This window comes from Hemitrygon akajei, chromosome 9, assembly GCF_048418815.1.
Source record: "Hemitrygon akajei chromosome 9, sHemAka1.3, whole genome shotgun sequence".
Lineage (NCBI taxonomy): Eukaryota > Metazoa > Chordata > Chondrichthyes > Myliobatiformes > Dasyatidae > Hemitrygon > Hemitrygon akajei.
The window spans coordinates 57,111,983-57,137,709 of record NC_133132.1 but is presented as its reverse complement, the minus strand read 5'-3'; positions in this window follow the sequence as shown (position 1 = coordinate 57,137,709).

Genomic DNA, 25,727 nt, shown 5'->3' with positions numbered 1-25,727 from the left:
AAAAAACATTATAAGGTTATGGGCTCAGAGCATGACGTGACGAGTGTGAATTCTTTAAACCAAGTGCGACTTACTGTGGTTGGGATACCCAAAGACTTAAGGATGTGTCACAGTTGTGGTGCTTTTTAGGATTTGTCAATCCTATAACAGGTTCCTGCCAAACCCGGTTATTGTGCTCCACCCTTTTAACTCATTACTGCAGATCGGGAAGTTATGGCAATGGACAAAGCAGTGTGAAGTGGCATTCCCAAAGATAAAGGAAATGATGACTTCAGGCACTGTACTCACACATTATAATCCACATTCTCCAATGAAGCTTGCCTGTGATATCTTGCTTTATGGTATAGGTGCAGATATGTCAAATGTTATGACTGATAAACTGAATGCCCCATAGCCTTTGCGTCATGGTCCCTTAACATCGCAGAGAAAAATTATACACAAGTTGACAGAATCCTGAGTCTGGTTTGGGGTTTAAAATGTTACAATACCCTCAATTCTAATCATCAACACTAAAGACCATATTCAACCCACCAAAAGTTGTTCCGCTTAACAGCCAAGTCCAAAGATGGGCTCTGTTTCTTGGAGGACAAAATCTCAAGATCAAATTCAATAGGTCAACTTATCACGGAAATGCTGATTGACTGTCCCTTTGGAAAAGGAAATACCTCAAAAATTTACAAAAGCTGACACTCCTCTTGACATATTCTCCCTAATGTAAATCAAAAGTCTTCCTATTACAGCAGCTATGATGATTCAAAGGAAAACCAGAATAAAACACATTGTCTCAGGTGTCCATGGCCACCCAAAATGTCTGGAATGTGCAGCAGAAATCCCAGGTCTCCTATTCTTGCCAGTGCTGGGATGAACTTGCCCTTGATGGGGTTTGCCTAATGTGGGCATTGAGTGTTGTTCTACCATCCAAGTTGAGAGTTTAAGTGTTGGAGGAGCCACATGCCTGTCATCTAGGCATGGTCAAAATGAAAGTGTTGTCTTAAAGCTCTGTCTTGGGGCCTGTGATAGATCAGCAGATCAAGCAGCTTCTCGTGCGCTGTTTGAGATGTCCAGAAGGCAGGTGTCCAGACTTGTCAGAACCACTTCCTGCAATCCCAGAGTCAACTCCTACGGTCGCCATGGAGGAGGACCCAGAACCTGAGATTAATTCACAGCCACAATCCTCATCTGCCAAGCAGAGTAACCCCCCCCCCCCCCCACCCCACCGCCCCTACACCACTTGTCAGGAAAGGTGTTATCCCACAAGAATAAGAAATCCTCCACAGCAATTAAAAATTTATGCCTGAGTGGGAGCATCTTAAGTTCTCTGGAAGACTAAAGTATCTATCTTTTTAATGAATAAAGTATCTATCTATCTATCTATCTATCTATCTATCTATCTATCTATCTATCTATCTATCTATTAGTTGTATTATATAGTATACTGTGTATATAAGATAATTAGAGAGCTATATGTTGCATATTTGATTTCAGATGCATTCTCTATTGAGTTGGAATTTATAGCTAAGCAGGGAGGAGCGTGTGTATTTAGTATTTCATTAATAACTGAATAATATTATAAATACATTTTTGATTAAGCATTCTCTGTTTGTTTACATAACTCATTATGGGTTAGATGTAAAAGTACATGAATGGCATACGTCATCATGCCACCATGTCATTGTGACTGCCTCACTAAAGTAAAACAAAGTAGATATGTTTATCCCCAGCACTTGTGTTTTTCCTTCGATTAGTTTTTGGAATTACAAAACATAACAGATTTTGTACATTCTCCCTGTGGATTTCCTCTCGGTACTCCAGTTACCTCCCACCTCCCAAAGATGAGCAGGAAGGTAGGCTAGTAGACCACCGCAAATAGACATCAGTATCTAGGTAAGTGGTAGAATCTGGGAGGCCTTGATGGGAATACAATGGTATGAAGGCAGGTTTGATGTAGAGCTCTGATATGCCTTGTGAAAGAAGAGTTTGTACACCCAGTGTTGAGGTTTCAAATTCCTTGATCCTTGAAATTTGAGTGTATTTTGGTACTGTTCAATGGAGATCTATAGTTTGCCACCAGTTATGATGGCAGATGGAGAAAATGACTATGATATAGATTAAAGAACATGGCAACAGACTCTGCAGCCTATTGGGTTTGCAGTGATTATTGAGCATCCATTTTTACTCCAACCCTACCTGCTCCACTCTGTTCTCCCCACATGCTTGTCAAATTCACCCCTCAAGATTCAACCATTCAGCTACACAGCAGGGGCAATTTCCTGTGGCCTATTAACCTACCAACCCGCATGTCTTTGGGATGTGGGAGAAAACTGGAGCAATGCAAGGGGAAACCCATGGGGTCACAGGAAGAGTGTGCAAGCTCCATATGGTCAATGGCTGAGGTCAGGATTGAACCCGTCTTTGCAGAACCGGGAGGCAGCAGCTCCACCAACTGCGTCACTGTGCCATCAGCTTGTGATGTTATTAAATACTCGACTGACTTGATGGATGTATCACCTTGAGGTGACCACAGAAGTGATGTGGTTAGAAATTACCTCAGCCCATTTTCTGATGGGTGCATCCTTACCCAGAAATGAATTGCTGGCACCAATTATCTTAGTTAAAATGCCATAATGCACGGCATGCACAAAGCATGGGCAATAATCCCTTTCGATCTGAGATGAGGGGGTATTCCTTTAGCCAGATGTTGATGAATCTGTGGAATTCATTGCCACAGAGGGCTGTGGAGGCCAAATTGCTGAGCAGACATGATAAACACCCTGCGTTCATCTCCCATGAGATGCCCATGGCTCAACCAACTTCCTGTGGTGAAGTGGTCCCAGTGCCCTGCAATTATTGATGTTGTTCTGTGAGATGCAGTCAGGATCCAGGCTGCAGTGTAAAGTGGTACAGTTTTGTTGCTTTCATTAAATATTTAATTGATTTAATCTGTTGATTGAATTGGTGAGCGTCAACAGGGACATGCCAGATTTCCCAATATGCTAGGCCCAAGGGCGGAGCAAGACGTTAAATGGGCCTGCTTTTGCCCTTCAAAGATCCCGTAGATGCTGGAAATCCAGAGAAGCACACAAAAAAAGTGTGCAGGAGGAACTCAGCAGGTCAGGCAGCGTTCATGGACAAGAATAGAGTGTTGATGTTTCGGGCAGAGACCCTTCATCGGGACTAGAAAGGAAGGGGGAAGAACTCAGAATAAGAAGGTAGGGGGAGGGGGTCATTCTAGAAGGTGATAGGTAGATCCAGGTGGGTGGAGGGGATGGGGGACATGCTAGAAGGTGAGGAGAAGATCCAGATGGGAGAGGGAGGGTAATGAAGTGAGAAACTGGCAGGTGATAAGTTGAAAAGGCAAAGGGCTGGAGGCATGAACCCAATGACACGAACATACTGAATTCTCCAACTTCTGGTATTTCTCCTCCCCCTTCCCTTTTCTTCATTTCCCCATTCTGGCTTTTTACCCCTTTTCTCCTCCCCCTCCCCCTTCAGTGCCCCTCCTGCATTCCTCTCTCTCATGATCCACTCTCCTCTCCTATCAGATTCCTCCTTCTTCAGCCCTTTACCTTTTCCACCTATCACATCCCAACTTCTTATTTCATCCCCCTTCCCTCACCCGAATGGCTTTACCTATCACCTTCCAGTTTGTCGTTCCACCCCCCCCCCACCCAAACACACACCTTCTTATTCTGAAAACTTCCCCCTTCCTTTTCAGTCATAAAGAAGGGTCTTGGCCCATTTCCACAAATGCTGCCCCACCTGCTGAGTTCCACCAGCATTTTGTGCGTGACTTTTAAGGTTTTTTGGTGCAGACTGCAGCTGCTTCAGTCAAAGTGTGCCCTCTTTGGGAATGCCTTATCACTCCCAGCAGGATCTCACAAAATACTAGCTGAAAAAAAAATCACCCCGAGCCAAACCAATTAAACTAAATTGTAAGAAATTCGAATCTTATCCATATCCAAAGTGATAGTACCTGTGTGCAAAATGGTCTTGAATTTCTTCCCATTTTATAGTTAGACCTAAAGTTGGAAACCAAACATGAAAGAGATCCTTGTTAAAGAATATGAGGAATAGCCTACGTAGGCAAGGATCGCAACAATCGGGGAAGAAATGCTAGGGGTGGGGTGGAAGCAGATTCAGTAACACTGGTAAGAAAGGAAACAAGTCAATACTTGGAAGTGAAGTTTTATGGTGTCATGGTACTGAAATTCAAGAAAGCCCATTTTGAAAAATCCAGCAAGCTGTATTGATTAGGATTGCACTACCTCTGAGGATGGTTGGTTGGCATCCATCTGTCTCAAAGGACAATGGGTGATGTTGATCATCGTCACAAGCCTGGGCGGAAGATATGGAGATCCTGAGAGCCCAGTCGTCAAGATCCCCATCTCAGCCTCACCAGCGTAGTTTAAAAGGAAGTTCATGTAGCAATGCATTTGGCACCAGCTTGGCTGCAGGAGCTGCCGGAAAGATGTTCAATGACATCCAGCCATCTTAGAGGCTCCACTCCGGACTTCCTGCCTGGGTTTGCTCCTGTAGCCTTCGTCTCTCCCAGGGCTGCACACAAGACACTGGGGCTATTTACCCATAGCTGGAGATCTGGTTCACGAGCACCAAGGCGTGTCCGTGCATCGGTGGGCCTGTGTGCTACCTGTGCAGGGGGCCATACATCCAGCCTGTCGTCTGCAGTTCCGCCCGAGTCCGAAAGGAGTTCATTTTCCGTGTGTTGCCAGCAAGGAGGCACCACATGAAGCCTGCAGTTTGGAGAGGCTATGTACTGGCAGTGAGAGACTTACCCATTCAGCAGTGGAAGCTGCAAACGAGAGCGGCAAACTCTACCCACTATGCATCACAACCACCATGTTGAGGATGGCGAAGTATGGGTATTATTGAAAGTGAGAAAAGGGGACTACTCTGTTCCTCACTTAATCTTATCACTTTCTCCAGTTCACCACTCTGCATCTTTGTTCCAGGGGAAATAAGCCCAGGCTATCTAATCTCGCCACATAAAATCCTCTAGTCCAGGCAACATCCTGATGGGTCTCCTCCACACTCTCTCAAAGGCAAACACCTCCCTACTATGACGTGGCAGCCAGCACTGCACACAATACTCTGTGTGGCCTACCCTCCTATACTCTATGCCCTGACCTATGAAGCCATAAGTCTCCTCCACTACCCTATCTACCTGTGTTTCCACTTTCAGGGAAATGCAGACTAGGACTCTGTCTCTCTGTTCATCAGCATTCTTCAGCACCTTAGCATTGACTGTAATCTCAAGGCATGGTTCTGGACAAGTGTGTTTATTTTATTTATTCATCCATGGTGTGATGCATGTCCTTGCATATCCAGTTCCATGGTCCATCCCTAATTGTTCCTCTGAAGAGGCAGTCGTGTTAACCACACTTATGGATGTGGAGTTGTAAGAGGGAGGATGGTAGTTTTCCAATCCTGAAAGATATTAATGAAACAGGTGGCTTTTTATTACAATTCTGCTATTTTCTGGTTTCCGTTGCTGAGATCCACTTTATATTCCAGATTTATACAATTACTTGGAATTTAGATTTCCTAGCTGACATGATGGGATTTGAACTTGTCATTACAGACTTATGCACTGTATTAATACAGCTGAGAGACAGACCTTTCGGCCCAATGAGTGCATACAGACCATTAGGCACCCATTTTACACTTTTCCAGGAAATTTCTTTCCTGGCCTTAGCCAGTATCCAACACAAATCCCTCTTTTTTTTCCATTGAACTGCTTGAGTACTTTCCAACTGGAGAGTATTTTAACTTTGTCAACTGATGCCAAGCAGAGGAACTTGTTGGAAAGGTTCCATCTATTGACCCCATTTCACATTAAAATCATGGTTGTTTTGTAGATTCTTGTTTGTTGCATTTTTGTCACTCAGATTGTCTATGTGTCATTGTGTAAGGATTAATTAGGTTAACAGAAGCATAAGTAGTGGAAAGCTTCCTTGACGATGATTTAACTGATAAGTTTCAATACTGCTCCAATTTGCTTTCCAGAAGATCCGGGAAGGAATTTTTGTGGTTTCCCTAGATTAATGGTTCAGAGCTTTAGCTGCCAACAACTGAACTACAATGTGACTGTACCCTCATGTTTTGCAAGATGAGAGTCCAAGCAGGAGCACATTGGAAGAGGCAAGGTGGGAGGTAACAAAGGGTGGATGAGCTGTCAGGGCAGAGTAAGGGAAGAGGAAGGCGGGAGAATACACACCAGTCCTCATTGAGGGGTCAGTAATGAAAAGGGTGAACAACTTTAAGTTCTTGGGCGTCAACATCTCAGAGAATCTATCCTGGCCCCAGCACATTGTTGCAATCATGAAGAAGGCACACCAGTGATTGTATTTCATTAGGATCAGGAGATTTGATATGTCGACAAACACTTAAATATTTTTACAGATGTGCAGTGGAGAACATCCTGACTGGTTGTGTTATGGTCTGGTATGGATGCTCCAATGCACAGGATCGAAAGAGGCTGCAAGGTGTGGTAGACTCAACCAGTTCAGTCGTGGCCACAAATCTTCCCATCACTGAGGACATCCTCAAGAGGGCAGCATCCATTACCAATGACCCTCAGCATCCAGGACATGCTGCATTCCCATTACTACCATTGGGCTGAATGTACAGAGACACACTCAGTGATTTAGGAACAGTTTCTGCCCTGTTGTCGTCAGATTTCTGAATCGTCCATGAACACCATCTCGTTATTCCTTTTTTGCACTGCTTACTTATTTCGTAGTTTATAGTAATTTTATCTCTTTTCACCACACTGCTTCTACAAAACATCGAATTTTATGTCATATAAGTCTGTGATAAAAAAGAATCTTATTCTGATCTTGTATGTGTGAAGGGGAATGATAATACATAGAGTGCTTAAGAAGACTCTTACCTTTGAAGGAATATCTCCCTGGGCAATTCAAAAGCCATGTACTTTAATTGTTGATGTTATCAGTGGAGCTCACCTGGATGTTGCCAGGAAAGGGGTGAAACATACAAGCCTGGCATAGGAGATGAGGCCACTCAGTGAAGGGAGTTTGTTACTTATACCACCATTAGGCTTGTCTTCTCCCTTTAACTAGGGATGTAATGGCATGCTGGGACAGCAAGGATTGCTTCTAAGTTGGGTTGAGGCTAAGTGGAGAATGATGTACTGTCCTCATCCACATCTCCTCCATTTCCTGGATGTCTGCCCTCAGCCCACCTTCCCATCACCTTAATAGGGATGGAGTTCCTTTTGTTCTCACCTGCCACCGTAGTCTTCTCTTTTGCCTCCACATTCAGCACATCATACTCTACAGCTACCGCCACCTTCAATGGGATCCTACCATCAAACACATTTTTACCTCCCTCCTCTCTATCCTCTTCCTGCAGGGATCTTGTATTCCATGATTCCCTTGTCCATTCATCCCTCCACACTGATCTCCCTCCCGGCACTTGTCTCTGCAATCGGAAGAAGTACCGCACCTTCCCATTCACCTCCTCCCTCAGGGTTCCAAACAGCCCTTCCACAGGTGAGGAAACACTTCACTTGCAAATCTGCTGGGGTCGTCTACTGCATCTAATGCTCCTGATGCTCCTCCTCCACACTGGTGAGACCCGACGTGAATCGGGGGGCCACTTTGCTGACCTCCATCCTCAACAGGCAGGCTTTGCTAGTAGCCAACCAGTTCAAATCCCCATTCCCATTCTGACGTGTCAGTCCATGGGGTCCTCTACTGTAACAATGAGTTCACTCAGCTCGGAGGAGCAACACCTCATATTCCATCTGGGTAGCCTCCAACCTGATGTCATGAACATCAATTTCTCCAACTTCCAGTAATCTCCCCCCCCCCCCCCCCTTCACTCTTCTTCCATTTCCCACTCTGGCTCTACTCTTACCCCTTCTCCTCATCTGCCTATCACCTCCCCCTTAGTGACCCTCCTTCCCTTTCTCCCTTGGTCCACTCCCACTCCTATCAGACTCCTTCCTCTTCAGCTCTTTACCTTTCCCACCCATCACCTCCCAGTCTCTCACTTCACCCCGCACCGCTCCCCATTCAGCCGGCTGCATTCTAGCTTGTACTCCTTCTCCCTCCACCGTCTTATTCTGGCTTCTTCCCCTTCCTTTCCAGCGAACAATGAAGGATCTCGGCACAAAAATTCCTTTCCTTAGATGCTGACAGTCAGCATTTTGTGTGTGTTCCTCCAAATTCCTAAAATCTGCAGAATCTCTTGTGTGTGTAATACGCACATTTATACACGGGCACACATGAATGTTCACACACACACACGCACGCACGCGTGTGCTGTTGCAGTGCTTAAGTCACTGGATTTGCATCCAATGTTCTGAAACATTGATCCATGGCCATCAGTTGAAATCCCACCAGGCTGCTCTACAAATCAAATATAATTAAATAAATCTGCCTTTTAATTAAAGACACAGTTATGCAGGAGAAAAAGATCTCCCTACGTAGCAGAAAGTCTAACATCTGTACCCAGAGCTTTAAATCTAGCCGGTTTAAGATGGCGTTTGTGATGCTGACTGACTACTGATCGGCAGTAACAAAACAAAGAGAACTACTACATCCTATTAATAACACTTTATTAATAATGATCGATGCTAACAATAAAGAAGAGGTGAGCGGCGGCAGAGGTGCAGGTACGAAATTGTCGAGGAAGGCAGGAACGAGTGATGTTGGAGGTGGAGGCACAGGGAGGGCATGGTCAAGGCAAGCGGAGGTGGGGCCAAAGCAGAGTTGTGGCATCTCCAGGGGCCAGGAAAGTCCAGATGTCTGATTGATACAAGCTGAATTGGAAAGGTCAGGGACCAGTTGAATTGTGGCGCTGGTGCTCAGGTGCCAGAGCAGCCCGAGAGTGCCAAACGACGCAGTGCCAGGCCGGACTGAAAAGGTCAGAGTGTTGGGATTGGAAGTGAGGTGAGGGCCAGTTCTTCTCATTGCTCCCAATGCTTACTCAATTCCTCACTGAACTGAGGCTGTGGACTGTTCTGGCTGCAGTGATGCCTGGCTTGGCGTCCTTTATAAAACTTCAGTTCTACAGCTAGTTGCTTACTTCTATTGTTTGCACAATTCGTTTATTCCCCTCTGGTCAAGATGGCGTCTCCTGGGACTGTTGGAGCCTGTGACTTACAGCCTGTAGTTTGATCGAGTGAGCTAGCTCTCTGCTGTCCCCAGGAAAACTCCAGGAAAGAAATGCAAGCAGAAGATATCATGAGGAGAAGCTCAGAGACAAGATGAGAAGCCATTTGCCCCTGTTTAAAGCATCAAGGAAGATTGGCCCTTCGAGGCAAATGTGGAGGAGAGCAAGCGGTTCATAGAGAGGCTGGTTTGAGTCATTTTACTCGAAGGAGTCATCGGTTTGTGTCACTTCCCTCAGAGAGGCTGCTGGTTCATCTCACTTCTCTTTGAGGAACTGCTAGTTCATGTTGCTGGGTCCCGATGCACTCGAAGATGCTATCGAAATTTACGGAATGAACTGGCCTATTTCAGTTCTCATGTTCTCACCACTCTTTCTTGTTGGCTGGCTGGTGGTTTGGGTAATCTGTCAGTTTTCGTGTGAGGTCTATTTTTCTTTTCGTGCGGGGTGTGGAGATTGGTGTGTTTCTTTCAACTACTTCTACTGTTTTCTATATTTTATGACTATCTGGAGAGGACAATTCTCAGAGTTGTATTCTGCATATGTACTTTGGTAATAGAATGGACCTTTGAACTTTTTTCTCTTTGAGCATTGGGTCTTTTTTTAAGTTTTTTTGTTTTGTGGCTGCCTGTAAGGAGATGAATTTCAAGGCTGCACCATGTATACATACTTTGATAATAAATGTTCTTTGAAATTTGGTTTGGCCTTCATATCAGACTCAACAACATGGTTGATTCTTAACTGTCTCAATTCAGAGATGGACAATAAACTACTGGTTCACTGGTGAGACCAATGGCAGGGGAGCTGTGTGGCCTCGATTATTGTTCAGACTAGACACTCAAGCTGCCTGCTACAGCTGCCCATGGAGGCAGTGTGAGAGAGAGCTGGAGTCCATGTTGAGTTGGAGGCCTGCTGCTCTGCAGTTTGCTCAGTGGAAGACAAGTGGATCGTATTCGTCTGCGGCTGCACTACTGCATGATGAGGACTACTGCAGGCTTGCAGCCACCTGTCTCCAGGACAACATCCCGAGCACTATCAATCTACAGGCCATCGCACTCGGGGACTTGGGCGAAATGATTTTTTTGTAACTATGTTTTTCTGCTATTGTAAAACACACACACACGAAAAAAGCAGAAGAAGGTCGCGATGTTATAAGGTACAGAGGAAAGAAGCTTATGTACAACATTGCGCAGAGGGGCCAAATGGCTTATTTCTGTGCTGTGCACACCATTTGTTCTGCTCTGTTGGCAGGCAGTTTGGCTCTGTCTGTTGGTCACTGCTTCCCCCTGCTGGTTGATTGAGGAACTGTATAGGCTGACAACTGGCAGCAATGAATCAATCCCACAGTGGGCTGCATTAACACTGGTCCCAGGCTTTGCTGGTCAACATTGCACCAGTTGCCTGATTCAAACCTGGGAGACCCTTGCCCACCGGTGTCCTGTGTCCCACAGTCTACAGACTGACCTGGAAGACTCCTGGGCACCATGGCGGTTCGCGCGACGCTGTTACAGTTCGGGGTGCTCCTGGGTTCAGAGTTCAATTCCGGTGTCGTTCTGTAAGGAGTCTCTATTTGGAATGCACGGTTTTTCCCCTTGGTGCTCCGGTTTCCTCCCACAATCCAAAGACATACTGGGTGGGTTAATCAGTCATTGTAAATTGTCCCGCGATTAGGTTAGGGTTAATTGAGGTTGTGGGGCTGCTGGGTTTCTAGGCCGCATAGGCCTACTGCGTGCTGTATCTCTAAGTAAATAAATAGCCGCATGCACGAGGCAATTCAGACCATCAGGTCAATGCCAGCTCTCAGCAATCCTGAATTCTGAGGCTTTTATCCTTCCAGTTTGACTGCGATCAGCTCAGTCAGATGTCAGGCTCCTTGCCCCTGCCTTCTCTTTTAACTCATCTCCTCCCCCGCTGCAGTGCTGACCCTACCTGGAAGTCCAGTGCTCTTGGTGGGACGCCTTCCACTTTCGAGACACCAGCTTCTGCCCAAACAGGGCCACACTGCTTCAGCTCTCCTTCTCACTGTGACACAGCCGGTAGGTCAGCAAGCTGTGTGTCAACGAGAACAGAATAAGAACATAAGAAATAGGAGCAGGTGTAGGCCGTCCGGCCCATCGAGCCTGCTCCGTCATTCAATAAGATCATGGCTGATCTGGCCATGGACTTACCTCCACCTTTTTGCTTGTTCCCCATAACCCTTAATTCCCCTACTATGCAAAATCTATCCAAACTTGTCTTAAATATATTTACTGAGGTAGCCTTCATTTCTTCATTGGGCAGAGAATTCCACAGATTCACCACTCTCTGGGAAAAGCAGTTCCTCCTCATCTCTGTCCTAAATCTACTCCTCTGAATCTTGAGGCTATGTCCCCTAGTTCTAGTCTCAGTTACCAGGGGGAACAACTTTCCTGCCTCTATCTTATCTATCCCTTTCATAATTTTTTTTAAAAAATTTTTTTAATTAGTTTTTCAAAACATTTTACAAAATTAAAAACCCCAAATCCCAATGAGGAGCATTAATACAGAGCAAGGTTAAGCATACAATATCAATATGCTACAGAGGAAGAGAATTTAACAAAAAAGCACCTAAATTAAAGACAAGTGAGCTTAGTGTCCTCCCCAAGCCCCACAACACAAGAAAAAAAAAACAATTCCAGACCAACCACCACACAATATAGAGAGTATAAGTCCGGACAGTCAAACTCCCAGACTGTGAATACGCTTAGCAACAGAGGATAATAATGCCTACTACACCCTTTCATAATTTTATGAATTTAAATATGCAGTATAAACATGGTGGCTAAAGTGAATGTAAGTCCTTTGGAAGATGTGAAGGGGGAATAAATATTGGGTAACGTGGAAATGGACGAGACTTTAAACAGCTATTTTGTGACATTATTCACAATGTCTAACATGGCAAAGAGGGATGTTATAGATGCAAAGGGAGGTGAGGACCTCGATACAATCACTGTCACTGAAGAGGTAATAATGCGCAAACTAGAGGGTCTAAAGATAGACAAGTCCTCTGGTCCTGGTGGGATGTATCCCAGAGAACTGAAAAATGTGGCAGAAGATAGGCTTGTGATAATTTATCAAAATTTTCTGGGCTCTGCAAAGGGCCCAGTGAATGGAAGACAGTAATTGTCATGCCGCTGCTATAAAAGAACGTAGGCAAAAGATGGGTAACTATAGGTCAATTTGTTTAAAGTCTGTGGTCAGGAAAACGCTTGAAGCTATATTTAAGGATAAAATAGCAAGACATCTGGATAACAGACACAATTCATGAAGGGCAGATACAGTTTGACCAAAGTTACTGGTGTTCTTTGAGGATATAATGACCACAGTACAGATGGATTTCCAGTAGGCGTTTCACGAGGTGCTACATAAAATACATGCATAAGATAAGGATATATGGAATTGGATTAAGATGGATGGATAGAGGATTGGTTAACCAATAGACAGTGGAGAGTTTGGATAAATGGGTGTTTCTCTGGTTGGCAATCAGTGCTGAGTGGAGTGCTTCAGGTGTCAGTGCTGGGCACACAACACTTCACAATATACATGAATGATTTAGAAGAGGGGACTGAGAACAGCGCATTTAAGTTTGCTGATGTTACTAATTGAGTGGGAAAGTAAATTGTGAGGAGCAATACACACAAGATGCTGGAGGACCTCAGCAGGTCAGGCAGCATCTACGGGAATGAATAGATAGTCGATGTTATGGGACTGAGACGGAAGGGGGAGGATGCCAGAATTAAAATGTGGGGGAGGGGAAGGAGGCCAGCTGGAAGGTGATAGGTGAAGCCAGAAAGGTGGGAAAGGTCAAGTGCCGGAGAAGAAGGAATCTGACAGGAAAGAAGCGTGAGCAATAGGAGAAAAGGAGGGAGGAGGGGACCCAGGGGGAAATAATAGGTAGGTGAAAAGAGATAAAAGGTTAGAGTGGGGAATAGAGGAGGTGGGGCGCAGATTTGCTCACCAGAAGGAGAAATCGATATTTATACCATCAGGTTGGTGGCTGCCCAAACAGAATATAAGGAATTGCTCCTCCACCCGGAGGATGGCCTCATCTTGGCACAAGAGGAGGCCATGGACCAATATGTCGGAATGGGAATGACAATGGTAATTAAAATGTTTGGATATCGGGAAGTCTTGCTTGTGGCGGGTTGTGTGTAGGTGCTCGATGAAGGGGTCCCCCATTTTACGACATGCCTTGCCAATGTAGAGAAGGCTGCATTGGGAGAACTGGACACAATAGACAACCCCAGCAGATTCGCAGCTGATGTGTTGCCTCACCTGGAAGAACTGCCTGGAGCCCTGAGTGGAGGTGAGGGAGGAGGTATATGGGCAGGTATAGCACCTAGACCATTTGCAGCAACGTGTCTGGAGGGAGATGAGTGAGGAGAGATGAATGGACAGGGGATCGTAGAGGGAGTGATCCCTGCAGTTAGCTGGGGGGGAGATAAATATATATATATTTGGTGGTAGGATCCCTTTGGAGATGGCAGAGGTTGTGGAGGATGATGTGCTGGATGCGGAGTCTCACAGGGTGGTAGGTGAGGGCAAAAGGGACTCCATCACTATTGAAATGTTGTGGTGTGGATGCATGGGAAATGGAGGAGTTGCAGATGAGGGCAGCACCAGCAGCGGAGGGAGAGAACCCCTTATCTTTAAAGAAGGAGGAGATCTCTGACATCCTGGAATGGAAAACCACATCCTGGGTGAATAAACTGAGAAAAGGGAGCAGCGATTTTCAGGAGACAGGGTAGGAGGAGGTACGGTGTGGTGAGAACCCAATCTGTCAGACAGAAGAAGGTGGTGGTGGAGGGAGATCTGTTGGGTCTTTTGGTCAAAAACAAAGCAAAGAGCCTGAAGCCTTCTTGATGGTGGATAGAAGTGTATAGGGACTGAACATCCATGGTGAAGACAGGAAGGTCAGGGGCAGAGAATTGAAAGTTGGAGGAGGTTGAGGGCAAGCCATCTTCGGAAGGAAAAGTAGACGGTCTGATTTTAAATAGTGAGGGATTGCCGCATTTTGTTGTGTAGAGGGACTTGGGAGTACTTGTGCGTAAATCGCAAAGCAACATCTTTCATGACATATGCCATTGATTTTAAACCTGATTCTGATTCAGAAGTTCAGTTGGCAGGTGCAATGGGTTGTCAAGATGTCAAATCGAATGTTGGTCTTCATTGTCAGAGGGAATGAATTTAAGAGCAGGGAGGTTGTGCTGTAATTGTACAGGGTTCTGGTAAGCCACAACTGAAGTATTGTGTGCAGTTCTGTTCTTACTCAAGGAAAGTAAGGGTCCTGATGAAAGGTCTCAGCCCGAAACATTGACTGTTTACTCTTTTCCCCAGATGCTGCCTGGTCTGCTGTGTTCCTTCTGCATTTTGTGTGTATTATTTGATTTCCAGCATCTGCAGATTTTCTCTTGTTTGTCAAAGAAAGATGTACTAGGTTTGGAGGCGGTGCAGAAGAATCTTACTGGATGGATCGTTGTGATAAATTCTATTATACCTCTTTATATTTCTGTAAATGCCTGCAAGGAAATGAACCTCGGAGAAGCATATGGTAACAGATGCATACTTCAATAATAAATTTGACTTTGACTTAATGTATGAGAAGCATTTGATGTCTTGGGGACTCTACTTGATGGAGTTCAGAAGGATGAGGGGGAAATCTCGTGAAAATATAACAAATGCTGAAAGTCAAGAATAGAGTAGATGTGGAAAGTATATTTCCATTAGCACGAGAATCTGGGATCTGAGGGCACAAGCTCAGAATAATGGGCTGCCTCTTTACAACTAGGATTGTAAAGACCCAGATGGTGGTAAATCTGTGGAATTCATTGCCATGGGGCCCTAATTCTGCTCCTATATATTACCATCTATTCTTTATGAATTCTAGTCACTGGTGTTTTCCCTTTGATGCCCATCAACGTGAGTCATACAAATTGGAATTGGTTTATTGTTATCTGATGTACCAAGATATTGTGAAAAGCTTTTCTTGCAAACTGCTCATGTCATTACACAGTGCACTGAGGTAGAACAAGTCAAAGCAATAGCAATGTAGAATAAAGTGTCCAGCTACAGAGGAAGTGTATGCAGGTAAACAATTCATCTGCAAGATCATAACGAGATAGATGTGAGATCAAGAGTTCAACTTTTCATACCAGGGAACAATGTAATAGTCTTATAATAGCGGGGTAGAAACTGTTCTTGAGCCTGGTGGTATGTGCATTCAGGCTTTTGTATCTACTGCCTGATGGAAGAAGGGTCTTTGTCTTTGATTATGTTGGCTGCTTTACTGAGGAAGAGAGAAACATAGGTAGAGGCCATGGAGTGGTGCCTGGTCTTCATGATGTGCTGAACTGTGTCCACAATTCTCCTTAGTTTTTTTGTGGTCAGTTGCCATACCATATTTGGTCAAATAGTTCCTTGATGCCAAGGGAAGTCACTCTTGTCTTTTGGTCCATTCTTTTACCAAGGCCTGAAGGCAAGAGGTTTTGGTGAAACCCAAACTGGACATAATTAGGTTGATTGTGAGCAAGCACCTTTAACTTCTATTAATCATCTATTCTTTGCTGATGATTGAAAGAAAACTCAATTGTCTGCTGATAGTCATCATAAATCCCAAATGCTCCAGCGTGATTTACATAGAATTCTAAGACAAAGTGATGTCAGTTATTATATTATGCAAATAGAGAAACATAACATTGAATGCATCCAAGATGGCGGCACGACGCAGCTTGCAGAGGAGCTGATTATCTGTTATTTGTGAAGCGGGGTGCCGTGCGCAATCATAATCAGATGAAAATGGACGTGGGAGCACGGAGAAACATCTGGAAATCTCCAGGAAGACCTTCTTCGTTGCTGCTGCTGCTGTGAGGTCCGAGTCTCTGCTGGGAAGAATAGGCCCCCAGTCCTTGGGGTCGCGTTGCCAATGGCCGTTGGCGGGGGCGTCTTAATATGCTCAGCAGAGGATGGTGCTCGGAGAAGCTGTGCCAGAGGGGATGGTCGGAGGCTTGGAGGTTCGACAGACTCGGAGTCCGCTGTGGTCAGGTCGCTTTCAGTGTGTGCTGTGACTGCGAGGCTGGGTTTGACAGAGCTTTCATTGTGTGCTGCGTCTGTGAGGCTGAGTTGGGCAGTGCCATGGAAGTCCATAGCGGGCGTATTCCCTTCTGCTGCCTGCGTGGGATGACGAGTCTATCGGGACCCTGAGGACATGTGGAAACTGTGTGGTGGTTTCTTTCGAACTTACAGTCTTTTAACATCTTTGGATGATTTTTACTGTGCCCATGGTCTGTTTTTTTTTAATCAATTATGCTATTGTTTGCACTGTTGTAACTATATGTTGTAACTATGTGGTTTTGTGCAGGTCTTGTAGCTTTAGTTTTTGGTCTTGTTTTGTCTAGTGGCTTTGGAGCTCCTTTCCGGGGAACGTGCCAAGATGGTAGCGCGATATTAATACGCTGCAGCTTCTCTGGACTCTTTGGATTGGGGATTGCCAAATGTTATGTGGATTTTCTGGTGTAGTCTGTTTTGTCATGTGCTTTTGTGATATCATTCTGGAGGAACGTTGTCTCATTTTTTAACTGCATTGCATTTGTGGTTTCTAAATGACAATAAACTGAATCTGAATTTAGGATGTTAAAACCCCAGTGGTACATCTTGTAAAGTACAGGGTGCTAGAGAAAGCTACTGCTGGAAAGTTGGAATAATATGCCCAAACCTTGGGAATGGTCCAATGGATAGAATTGGTCATTTCTGCTATTGCGTGTCTCTTCTCAGAGAGGATGAGAATTTGGTTACGTTCAGTTACAAGCAATCAGGATTTCCTGGAACTTGCTCAATTGTCCCAAACAATTTTTGCAGAAGTATTTCTGAGAGCTTATTGTTTTTGCTGAACTAAATATCAGCAACCCATAGGATTTATTTATTTACCGAGACAGCTTGGAGTAGGCCCTTTAAGACACATTGCCCCAGTAACACCACTACCCCGATTAACCCTATCCGAATCATGGGACAATATACAATGACCAATTAGCCTACCTGGTACTTTGTTGGTCTGTGGGAGGAAACTGGAGCACCTGGGGAAAATCCATACATTCTACAGGAGGATGTACAGAGACTCTTCACAGAATGGTACCAAAATTGAATTCCGAAATACCTTGTCTGTAATAGCGTGGCACTAACTGCTATGCTCTCTTTATGATAAATAGGCAAGGCATAGAATGATGACATCTAAATGACTCTATGTAGTCCTGCTTAAAGGGGAGCACACCATCTCTCAGTCTACCCACCCAGTCACCCCAAAGGCCATGTGACCCTGCCATCAGTGGCAGAGTCTGCATTTCCAATATTGGCCTCAGCTCAGAACTCACCAAATTAGTGTGGAAGCACGCATTCCTCGATTCTAAATCATACAGCACTGAAGCGGGACCTTACACCCAGCTAATGTGAGTTCAGATGAAGAGCTTTGACCTGAAACATCGGTCATCCATTTGCCTCCATAGATGTTGCTTGATCTGTTGAGTTCCTCCAGCGTTTGGTGTACTGCTCCAGATTCCAGCAGCTCTAGTCTCTTGTTTCTGATGTTCTTGAACGCTCTGGCTTACAAGTGACCTCAAACCCACAGCAATGTGTTGACTGCTTTAGCTGCTCTCTGAAGTGGTCTACTCAACCACTCGGTTGCTTCAGGATCTCTAATTTTAAAGAGCTACTCTTTCCATCTTCTGAAACAAATTTCCCAAACTCTACCGCAAATGGTGTCACAATTGCTTCCAATGCTCTGTTTAGTAGTTCCGTCTGAACTACTGACCAACAAGTGAAGTTCATCTTCTGCATCAGATTTTCCATGATGAACATTTGCAATGTGTAATTTGAATCCGTTAACCTTAGAAGCTTTTCGCGAAAGCCTCTGGAGTCAGTGGGTATGAGTATTTATCAAGGAAGATTTGGTGCAGAAACAGGTCCTTTGGCTCAATTCTGTTCCAACTACCTATCACCCACATATACTAATCCTTTACTAATCCCATTCTACTCTCCCCATAATCCCATTAACTCGCCTTCACTCTGGAGTCAACTTACAGAAGGATATAGATCAGATGGAAAGTTGGACAGAGTAATGGCAGATGAAATTTAACCTTTGTATTTCCAGCATCTGTAGATTTTTCCAAAGTATGAGAGTGATGCATTTTGCGAGTTTAAATAGTGGTGGGACATGCTGTGTACTATAGGGCACTGAGCGATGTTGATGGGCAGCGAGACATTATGATCCAAGTCCATAGTTCCATGAAAGTGGTAACACAGGCTGACAAGGTGATGAAGCGTGTGGCATACTTGCTTCCAGAGGTTGGGGCATGGAATTTTTGAATTGGGACATCACGTTTCAGTGTTACAAAACACTGGTTAGGCCACATTCGGAATATTGGATGTAGTTGAACACGTTATAGGAAAGATGCGGTTGTGTTGGAGAAAATGCAGAGGAGATTGACCAGGATGTTGCAGATTAGAAGACTTTAGCTATGGAGAGAGATTGGATTGGCTGGGCTTGATTTCCCTATAATGAAGAAGGTTGAGGAGTGACCTGTTAGAGGTATATAAATTTATAAGAGACATCGAGCAGTTTAGCACAAGAACAGGCCACTTGGCCTGTGATGTCTTGCTGAAATTAAACTGATCCTTTCTGCCTATGTGATGTTCATCTGCCTCCATTCTCTGCATATTCATGTACCTAGGAGCCCCTTAAATGCCTCTGTCATATTTGCCTCCACTACCACCCCTGGCAGCACATTCCTGGCAGCAACAACTCTGATTATAAAAGAAAACTCACTCTCAACTACCCGCTCATCTTAGGCATGTTTATCCTATATAGATACAGGGGAGAAAGACAAAAACTTCTTCCCATGGTAGAGACATCGAAAATAAGAGGGCATATTTTTCAAGATTTTTACAAGATAACTGACCAGTAAGTTTGTTACACTTAGAATGGTTGATTCCTGGAATGCGCTGCCAGAGGAGGTGGTGGAATTAAATACAATTACAACTTGTAAGAGGCGTTCAGACAGACACTTAAATAAGTAAGGCGTAGAAGGATAACATCATAATGTGAGCAAATGGAATTGGTTTAGATGGGTAAAAAGGTCAGCCTGGATTTCATTGGTCAAAGTATCTGATTCTGCACTGTATAACTCTGACTGAGGTTTAACTAAAAAGACTTCTGTTGAGCGTCAGTGTAAAATTCTCCGCAGAACAGAGCCCTTTCAATTAAACCACAGATCACAGGACATTCCACACAGGCCATTATTCCATATAGTTAACTATCAAACTTGGCTTACTTGTCCCATCATCCATAGCCCTCAAGGAAGGAGCTACTTTTCTGTTCTCCTCTGGACTGAGAAAGTTCCCGCTATCTTTTATTTCCTGAGTTGTTGAGCAATGATTCACCCTCTCAATCGTTGAAACACCTTGATTTGATTTTCTAACTCTAATGTATGTTTTTTTTTCTGACTAGCAAATCTTCCAGTTCCCATATTTAACACCCTTCAACTTTGCAAGTAGTTAGAAGTAAGTGAAATATTTCAGTTCAAGCGAATACAACCTGATGTTTTGACTCCCCACTCAGTACCGCACCCATTGACTGCCTGGATAACCACTCCTGGCTGAAGAGGAAAGAGAGCTGAAGCAAGAACATCTAACTGTAGGATAGAGTTGCCTTTGAGCTTCCGCTCTTGCCAGTTTAAGGTCCACTCCAAGGATGGAGAGACAGCAAGTTGCAAACTCCCACTTCCTAGAGTATAGCAATTTGTAAGATTCCATACCAGAACCTTCTCCTAGTGGATTCTCAGGATGAAGTCATCCTCTGAACACGAGAGAAAATAACTATTGCCAGACTATTTCCTGAAACATGAAAGGCAGTGAAGGTGCGAAGAATAGGAAATACCAATTGACTGAGATAAACTGATAATGTGAAGCATGAATTTTATCACTCCTCACCATTGATGACATGTAGAAGGGGAAATGCCTCAAGAAGTTGGCATCCTTTCATCGGAGACGCATTAGAGTCAGGGTTAACCCTAACCCTAATGTGTGTGGGGGACCTCTGGGCCAAGTCCTCTTCTTGATGCTGCCATCAGGCAGGAGGTAAAGGAAGTCAAGGACACAAACCTCAAGGTTCAACAATACCTTCTTTCCCACTGTCATCAGGTTCTTCTACAGACCTGAAAAATCTTAACACTGCATCAGACTGTTACTTTCTTTCTTTCAACTTGCATGAGTTTTGTTATGTATGTTTTGCTGTGTAAGTATAATTTAAGCTTATGATAAGCTATGTTTGTAACACACCATGCTACTGCTAAAAGCTCATTTAGATGACATTTACACCGTGTATGTTTACCTATGACAATACACTTGAATTTGACTGTATAAACTGTTCCTGTATTGCGAATACAAGAAAATAGCAGTCTCCCACTCTCGTTGCAGGAGAGCGATATCTCTCTTGCTGGTTGGTGACAGAGATCCTGCCTGCTGGGTTATGAACTGTAGTTTTTGATGGGATCTAGATCAAGGTCTCTTGGGGGTGGGGGGGCGGGTTTGCTATTGCTCACATGGTGGGAGGGTGGAGGGAGGGGGAGGGTCAATGCTTTTGCTGCTGCTTGTGTGTTGGAGGGGAAGGAGGCTTTGGGGTTTCGATGTTTCTATCATTCATTCGATAGGGTTTCTTGTTTCATGGATGTCTGTGAATTTCGTGTTGTTTACTAAATACATTCTCTAATATTAAATTGAACCATTTGAGTATATCTGAGGGAATCAGAGCAAGGATCTCCTTTAACCACTGAGGAAGGGTGGGGTAGTAAGTTTGCAGATGACACAAAGGTTGGCGGTGTTGTAGAAAGTGCAGAAAATTGTCATAGGTTACAATAGTGTTATTGAGAGGATGCAGAGCTAGGCGAAGAAGTCCAAGTGGAGAAAGTGTGAAGTGATTCACTTTGGAAAGTCAAACTTGAAGGCAGAATACAGGGTTAATGGCAGGATTCTTGGTGTGGAGGAACAGATCCATAGATCCTTCAATGTTGATGTCATGGTCCGGTCCGTGAAGTCCTTATTCCAGTTCACAATCCAGTCCATTGTACCGTATTCCAGGTTTTCTGGTTTTCCCTTGCTCTGTTCGGTGCTCTAATTGAGGCACCTGATTCTCATTTTGGGCTGGCGACATAAATAGCTCCTGGGTTCAGCTTCATGTGCTTGGAAGAGGAGTCAGTAGAACATGTAGTTCTGAGTTGCAGGAAGTATGGGATAGAGAGTGAGAGAGTGATGATGAGAATTAATCTAAGGGAATTGGGGGTGCAGGAATTCACATTACAAGGGTTGCTGGGCATGGGTGAGAGAACACAGGTCAGGGTATTTTTAGCTTAAGGGGTACAGGTTTTTTTTATAGGATATGATGGATAAACAGAAATAGGGTACTAGGATGGGGAGGATAAAGTGTAGGTTAGGGTATGTGTATGTGTGTGATTGGGTGAAGGGATTTAGAATGTAAGTCCATCGCATACTCAAGAGCAGAAGGTGGTGGTAATGCACCATTAAGCTGGGTGCCAACCGCTGTAAAACAAGAATGAGTGAGAGAGAGAGAGAGAGAGAGAGAGAGCTTCATGTGCTGGACTGTTCCCTTCCCCTTCCTTCTGAAGTCTTGGCCTGTAACCTTGCTGGTGACTTCTACTGCTGGAGCCTTGATGTGACTAGGTAAGGAACTGTCTCTGTGTCCATGTTTTTGCTAGGTAGGTCTGACTGCTAGCTGCTACCTTGTGTTGGGAACTGTCTCTCTGTGTATGAGTCCAGGCCCTATGTCCTGCTCCCTAGGAGGGGTCCTGACTCTGTGGAGCCCTGGCCCCAAGTCCTGTTCCTGAGGAGGAGTCCTGGCTGTGTCCTGGGGCATGTCTTATGAGGAAAGGTTGAGTGAACTATAGCTCTTTTTGATGCAAAGGAGGATCAGAGGTCATTTGATAGAGGTGTGTAAGCTAATATATATGCATTGATAAACTGGACAGCCTGTGACGTTTTCTTGGGGCAAAAAAGGCTAATACTAGATAATTCCCTTATCCAATGTAATGCTGACGATTTATAAGGTATTGGTCAGACTGCACTTAGAGTATTGTGAGCAACTTTGGGCCCCATATCTAAGAAAGGATGTGCTGGTATGGGAGAGGATCCAGAGGAGGTTTACAAGAACTATCTCTGGAATGAAAGGGTTAATGTATGAGGAGTATTCTGTGATACTGGGTCTGCACTCATGTGTAACTCTTGGTTAGGCTAGTGGCTTAATCTAAGAAATCTTGTTTGGGTGGATGCTGTGCAATGTGTCCCCTGTTACAAGTCAGTACCATGAAATAACAAACAGTACACTATGTGATTAAATGATTGAGCTTTATAATTCTTAATTTGACTATCTGGTTAGTAAAGAAACAAAAAAAGGGCCCATTCTCGTGAAACAATCTGAAGTGCTCACTGATAAGGCTGTTCGTCCACCATCGACCTCCTCTGATTGTCACTGACGTTCGGACCCTCGCTCCAAGTTCGCTCCGTCTGGCGGTCTACCATTCACGTCTTCTCTCCTCATCTCTCCCCAGCAAAAGACCACAAATTCCCAGCTCCCAGACACAAGAAAGAACAACATCCTGCTCACTGGCTAACATGCCCTCTAATCTCTAGTTATAACCCAGACATTGCTGCTATAGGGAAACCATTACCTTAGCAGTGGAACATTACAGAGAGGCCATTACATTAGCCTTAACAGTGGAACATGACAGGGAGGCTGTTACGTTAGCAGTGAAACCTTACAGTGTGTTACACATGGAATTTAAAGATTGTGAGGAGGGTGGGGTATCTCATTGCAATCAATCAAATATTGAAGAGCCTAGATAGAGTGAATGTGGAAAGGATATTTCCTATAGTGGGGGAGTCAAGAACTAAAGGGCTCAGCCTCAGAATAGAAGGACAGTCCCTTAGAACAGTAACAAGGAGGAATTTCTTTAGCCTGAGGGTGACGAATCATTGGAATCCATTGCCACAGACGGCTGTGAAGGCCAAGTCATTGGGTACACTTAAAACAGTGGTTGATGGGTTCTTGGTTAGTAAGGGTGTCAAAGGTTATGTGGAGAAGGCAGGAGAATGGGATTATAAACTAGCCATGATAGAATCGCAAAGCAGACTTGAAGGGTCTTATGGTTGTATAATTTTAACGTGACTGGATAAAAGTATGCTGGGGTGCGAGGGTGACAGGTAGGTTTTTTTACACAGCAAGTTGGGGGGGGGCATGGACATGCTGACAGTAGTGGTGGTAGAGGCTGATACAACAGGGAAATCTAAGAGATTCTTAAATAGGCACCTGGATGATAGAAAAAGAGTGCTATGGGGGAGGGAAGTGTTAGATTGATTTCAGAAGAGATTGAAAGATCAGCACTACATCATGGGCCAGAGGGCCTGTACAGCTCTATGTTGTCTTGTGAAAGAGTTCATTTCAGACCAACTCAGCAATGTCTGACCACTCTCCGGCCAGAGTTTGAGAATTAGTGTGGAGCAGTCTATCAGCTAAATCAGTACCGAGGGGAAAAAGTACTGATGTTTGAATGTAATCCCACATGTCATATGAACAAGGAATAGCATAATTAATCAGAGATCTACCCATCAAAGTGCAACATGCTTTTGAGATTAACAGCTCTCTTTTTAAATCAAAACTTTAGTGCAGTGTTGCCGATAAGGAAGATGTGGAATTCATTGGAAGTGACGCAAGCAGAGCTTAATCCAAAGACTTCCCGGAGAACATTCTTGGGAATGCTGGAAAACATCAACTCACAAAGTGCCAGCACATGAATTGGTCTCCAGCAGGCACCAAGCCACACTTCAGATCACTTACATCTGGAGGCTCTGCAGTTGCACTGGGTGTGGATACATACTGTTCACTTGTTCAGTGTGTGCTGGATTACATGACATTATCTTAAAAAAGGCAAAGCACACAGGATCATAACACTCCAGATCAGGCAGCTTCAGACTTTCACTGGAACTGGAATAATGGACAAGTTATGACCTTGACCTTCCCTGGGTCTTGCTCCACAGGTTAATGCCCAGTTAGCAGGACCAAATGTACTATCCAGTAGCAACGTTAGATTCATTGTATCAATAAACACTTAGGACAATAGGTCTTTTAAATGTTATTGCACCCATTTAACATTGCCTGTGGCAGCTCACTCACTTACATACAATGTTACTCACTAAAAAGCTCTCTTCTCTAATATCTACCCTGGGGGGGAAAAGATTGTGACTATCCCTACAGAGCAACACACACAGAATTCTGCAGGAACCCAGTAAGTTGTGCAACATCTGTGGAGAAGAATAAACTCTTGACACTTTGGGCTGAGAGCCTTCATCAGGACTGGAGAGAAAGCGGGATGAAACCAGAAGGAAAAGGTGTGGGAGGAGGAGATGGCAGGTGATGCACCATCAATAACTCTAGAAGACTGGAAGTGAACGATAGGCTTTTATTAACAGCGAAAAGGGAGCACGACCATGTCGAAGACTGAGGGAGGAGCAGTGCCCCAATCGCCTTTATGCAGGGGTCTGTGGGAGGAGCCACAGGAGCAGTCAGCAGAGGGGTGTGTCCAGACAGGTATACATAGTTTACCACAGCAGGTGATGGAGAAGATGAGTACATGGGGGATGGAAGGTGAAGTGAAAAGCTGGGAGGTGATAGATGGAAAATGTGAAGGAGGGGCACCAGAGGGAGGTAATGGTCTGTTGAGGAGAAGAGAAAGGGTAAGAGGGGAGCCAGAAGAAATTAATAGAAATTGGAGAAATCATATCCAGATTGAACATGGGGTGTTGCTCCTCCAACCTCATCGTAGCAATAGAGGAGGCCTTGGACTGAATGGGAATAAGATGTAGAATTAATATGGACGGCCACTGGCAAATTTTGCCTTTTGTGGTGGACAGTGGAAAGGATGGGGAAAAAGGGTCACCCCTCCCCCCCCCCACCTTTCCAATCTTGATGAAGAGGCTTGTCCCGAAGCATTGACTGTTTATTCCTCTCTGTAGACGTTGCCTGATCTATTGAGCTCTTCCAGCATTTTGTGTTGCTCTGGATTTCCAGCATCAGCAGAATATCTTGTGCTTGTGACTATCTCTGCCTTGTCTAAGTTCATAATTTTATATAATTTTGTAAACCTCTGTAAGGTCACTCCACAGCTTCCCATGTTCCAGTGAGGACAGCCCCAGCCAATTATGTCACCTTATAACTAAAGACCTCCCCTTCAGACAACATTCTGGTGAATCTCTTCTTCACTCTTTCTGGTGCTATCATATCCTTCTCTTTATTCTGTCCTACAGATAACCTTGCAAACCCTAATTTCTTACCAGAGATAAGTCCCAGGTCCCTGATAATTTCAGCTGTAGATTCTGGTACCAGTCTATAAATCTGTCTTTGACTCAAACCAAATATTTGTAAAATTTGAAAAGGAAAGGAAAATAAATAGTTATTAATAAATCAAACAGGAAATGTCAAAGAAACCCAGCAACTGGGT